This window comes from Camelina sativa, chromosome 9, assembly GCF_030686135.1.
Source record: "Camelina sativa cultivar CO46 ecotype springtype chromosome 9, ASM3068613v1".
In the NCBI taxonomy this organism is placed as follows: domain Eukaryota; kingdom Viridiplantae; phylum Streptophyta; class Magnoliopsida; order Brassicales; family Brassicaceae; genus Camelina; species Camelina sativa.
Window position 1 is genome coordinate 20848528 of NC_141888.1, and position 4699 is coordinate 20853226.

At 35.1% G+C, this 4699-nt stretch overlaps 1 non-coding gene and 1 pseudogene across 1 annotated transcript; one reads left to right on the top strand and one right to left on the bottom strand.

The window, feature by feature from the left end:
- Positions 1-333: 333 nt before the first annotated feature.
- On the bottom strand, positions 334-1561 carry LOC147938405 (putative F-box protein At1g50870 pseudogene; annotated as a pseudogene).
- Positions 1562-3116: 1555 nt separating this feature from the next.
- Positions 3117-3188, top strand: TRNAG-UCC (transfer RNA glycine (anticodon UCC)). The gene has a single exon. It is a non-coding gene; the product is annotated as a tRNA-Gly (tRNA).
- The last annotated feature ends 1511 nt before the right edge of the window (positions 3189-4699 follow it).

Sequence of the window (4699 nt, forward strand, 5' to 3'; positions counted from 1 at the left end):
TCCAAGGTTGGGACAAAGCATTCACTCTTGTCACAACCCAAAACCCTTGGAAAACCATGTTTTAGAAGAAGATTGCTGCTGTAGCTCAAATAACAGAAGCGCTAGAAAATCATATCTATTTGGTACTTTGGATTTTCCTTCATTTGTTTAACATATGTAATGTAGGTTAATATAATTACTCATGTGATAGTTTAGCAACAGTTTAATTTGGGTTGTAATATACTTTTTAACGTTTGTCGTAGAGATTTTGAAGGCAAGGTATGTCAATATTATTGCCTTTGAGAGAATCATTGAGCCAGAAACAAAAATAACAAAACCAAAACGTTTGCAATTTTAAAAAGACAAGAAATTCTCTATGTGATTTGTATAAGTAGATATGGTGCTGAGAGGTCCGTCTCCGAGTCCATTCCGGCGTCTAAATTGGTCATCCACAACTCCTTCAACCACAACCGTTCTGAAGCTGTTAGCCTTGGGATCAAAATATAGAATCCGAAACGGATTCTCCAAATCTGATGGTACGTAAATAAATTCGCCGGCATCATTGACACCTCTCAAGTGTAATTGGGTTTTTGAAATCGGATCATTGCGAGTGAAAGGTAAATGGAGATGTTTACAAGACCACTCCTCTTTCTCGGCATCTTCCAGAATCCACATGGTAATATCATCAGCTTTTGAAGAAACACTAACTAACTTCCCCTCATAAACTATGAGGAAACAACGAGAAAAGGGCCATGGTACTTTTATTACACTCATCTTTTCTGACCGGACATGGAAGCTCACCAAAAACTGACAAAGAAAATCATGAATCGGAGAGGCTACATAGTAGACAACCCCGTCAATGCATCGTCCAGAGCCAGAAGGGAAATGTTCAGGGGTACCTTGGATGACTCTCCATGATTCTTGAGCTCCTCCTCCCAGTGTAAGAGCCCGAGGCTGATAATTGCTGCACTTACGAAAATGACAAGAAGGGATAGACAACACTTTGTATGTACCATCTATTGGATCATATCCTAGAAAGCTCAACGAGTGTCTCCAGCGACGGGTAAATTCGAGAAACGCCTTGTGGTTGGGTTCCAGATTTGGGGGTGTCCTAATATCCTAACGCAGATCAGGCCATTGACTGGCTCGCCGCTTGCAAAGAGACAAAATTTAGGATATGTCATCGAATAACTGTCTGCCACTACTAGAGGGTCCTTCTCCTTCGAACACTGGTTTTCTAACAAGGACAGAACAAACAGCTTGTCGTTTTCTCTTAACAAGATGACAAGACAGGGACTTTTCGATCGAGCTGCAAACGACTTAATGAAACACGGAAGGGTGGTGGCTGATGAACACAGCTTCGACACGCAGCGCGACTTGCCAACAGATTTTGCAGGAAGCCGTACGAGTACCTCCGAGATTATATCCATAGGAATTGAGGTTCCTTTCATCATCGACGCCGCTCAACCCTAATTTCTTCTCTCTCTGTTTTCCTGACGGCTGTTTCTCGCTGTCTCTCTCTCTCCCTTTTAATCGGAGACGAGACAATAAACACAAGTTATGGCTTTAGTGTCTTCCTCAACGATTTCTTCGACAGCAAGCCTGTCAAAAGATAAGTCACACGAGAAGAGACAGAAAATTAGGGTTTCAAAAGATTTAAAGGATTATGACGTAAGAAGCAAGTTGTGTGTATTGGTTTTTAGTTGTTTGGATTGGTTTAGAAAGTTAGAAGCAACAGAATGGACGTAAGACTAAGAGCAAAAATATAAATGGACTTGGAAAAGATTCTCTGATATGTACATGAAGATTCTTAAAACTTAAATAGAAAATTTGAAAAGTTTACAAATCCAATATTTAGTTCCGATTTATCTGCAAATTAACAAGGAAAACAATATAACATTTGCATAAAAATCGGGAATGTTGCTACTAGCATATTTTGTTTTATTCGATTCTAGAAATGGTAATATTTTTTCACAATGATAATTACGTACTAGCATATTACAAGCATATATATATATATATATCTGATTGTTTCTGAATATTGAACTTGTTTTTTATTTCTGTTGCACTAGATTGTTCTCTATTATACTCTGCATGCAAGTTTAGCTTGTTATTGCTTGTTCTATCTTTTGTTTATGCATGTTGTTCTCTATTACTCTGCATGTTCTCTAGATTGTTCTCTATTACTCTGCATGCAGTAGTTTAATAAGTTTGTTCACTTGATAGTTAAACCTCTTTGAATTTGGCTTGGCTTGTTCTATCTTAATTATTAGTGAAATTCCCAATTGGATTGACACCTTAGTACTGCAAGGGTTAATTGAGACCTTCTAGGGTAAAAATTCTAGTATCAAAAGGTGAAGTCGTGAAGAATGCCCATTGTTTCGAAAAGAATATGATTTTGTAATGTTTGAAATGTCTGGTTTTGTAACGTAGTTTTCCAAGAACAAGGTTTTGTACTACTGGGAATACGGGATGCCTAAAAAGGCTTTTAAGAAAGAAAAAACGGAGACTTGTATCCCGAAGCGAGTCAGAAACGTTTCTCTCTTCCCAACTTTATTTAGTAGACAGACATCACCTTAAAAGTTTAAACCCCTTGTTCCTTACTTGAACTGATGATTTTGCATATTTTTTAAGCATTCTGAAGGTCGAGGAAGCAATAGTAGGCGGCAGACCAAATCCAACAAAAAAAGTAATAAGCCACCCCCAAAGCCTTTGAACTTTGATTTTATGAATGAACCGGAGAATGTCACTTGGACGGGGACTGGTTGTTGCCTTCAATTGGGGACTCCAATATTCAAGAATCTGCCAGCCAAGATTGGGACAAAGCATTCACTCTTGTCACAACCCAAAAGACTTGGAAAACAACGTTCTAGAAGAAGATTACTGATGCTGCAACTCAAATCAAATAACACAAGCGCTAGAGAATCATATCTATCAAAGTTATGAATCATTGAGTAACAAAGTTATGAAATCTGAAATTTAGTGTGTGGAGTTATATGAGCCTTGTTACTTCACTTCTCAGTTAACTCTCTGCTTTAAATCAGAGAAGCATCAGCTTTGTGCATAGACTCTACCTATCTGTATATCATTTGGAATCGTTTAGTTTGATAAAAGATAGTATGAAAATCTACACAAAAGCGTCTGTAGTCCAACGGTTAGGATAATTGCCTTCCAAGCAATAGACCCGGGTTCGACTCCCGGCAGACGCATTTTACTTTTTTTTTTCCACGCCAAAATCGAGCCATGTACCAAAGCATAGATGTGTCTCCAATCAAACCATATTAAAATGAGAACACTAATAAATGTGAAATGTAAAAACCATCTGAACCAGAGGTCAAGAACATAAGTAACTTAAACATTTTAATCAATCCCTTTATATATAAAAACACAAAACCTTTCTATCGCATAAATCATAACTAAATTATGATAAGCCTAGTTTCAAGTTTATTAATTAGAGAAGAAGTATAAAAAAAATAGGGAAATTGCAATCTGTACCATCAGAAGATTTGATAATTAGTTCTCTCTCCTACACCCTGTTTGACATATACGTATAGAGGCATGAGACAATAATAGCCTTAAATACTTTTTTTTCTCTTTCTCTTTTTTGTTTTGGTCAAAAACCTTTCTATTATTTTGTTTTTTTAAGGCCTTATCCCTTTGGCCAAAAGTTTCATCGTGACAAAATTAAAACAGAGTGAAGTTTCAACAACACAAAATCAAAACAGAGTCGTACACGGATGCGACGACGATGAAGATGATAATATATGTTTAAGTTTTCTGGCAGAGTGATGGTTAAGTTTTATTGATAAAATTAGTTGTGAGTGTTTGATGGTGGTGGTGGTGGCGATTCTATCGGTGGTGGTGGTGGTGATTCTCTCGGTGGTGGTGATTCTCTCCGTTGCGGTAGTTACAGCTGAGAAATAGGTAGTGTTGTGAACTTAGATCAAACGAAACGGTGGGCTGAAACAGAGATGGAAATGGCAGAGGTGCCGACGTGCCGTGAAATAAGGTTTTAGTGTTGTTAATCAATCAAAAAAGATGAATCGTCAATGGCTACTATTGTCACATTTTTGTGAGTTCAATTTTGATGTGTAGATAACAAATTAATTAACAACGTATATAAAATGTTAGCATATAAATTTAATCTAACCATTAAAGTATCTTGTAAATAAATATACCATAATATATAAAATAACACAATAACTACGTTATAAATGTATACAAACAAATACTATCATATAATAAATAATTTAGCATGATAAATATATTTTTACCAAATTATTTATAAACTTATCGCAATAAAATGTGATTTACAATGATAAGTAAAATAAATAACCACAACTCAACAATGTGTTTTTTTTGTTATTGGTTATAAACAGTGTTTTCGTCGTTAAACAAACAGTATTTTGCATTGTTAATGTTCTATCATGTTACTAAAAACTATATTAATATATATCATGCTAATAAAATAGTTAACTATCTCAAATAACAATTGAACACCTCACCGGTAGTTTTATAAAAATATAATAATTGAGTTAGCATGATAAATATAAATTTATCACCTAAATCATAACTTTATTGCGATATAATATAATTTAAAAATATATATTCATAAAGTTATTGATACATATTTTTTGTTAACGTGTTAGTCCAATAAATAATCATCAAACTCATATTATGTTTTTACTTAAACAAATATCGTCAAATTTTGATTTAAATT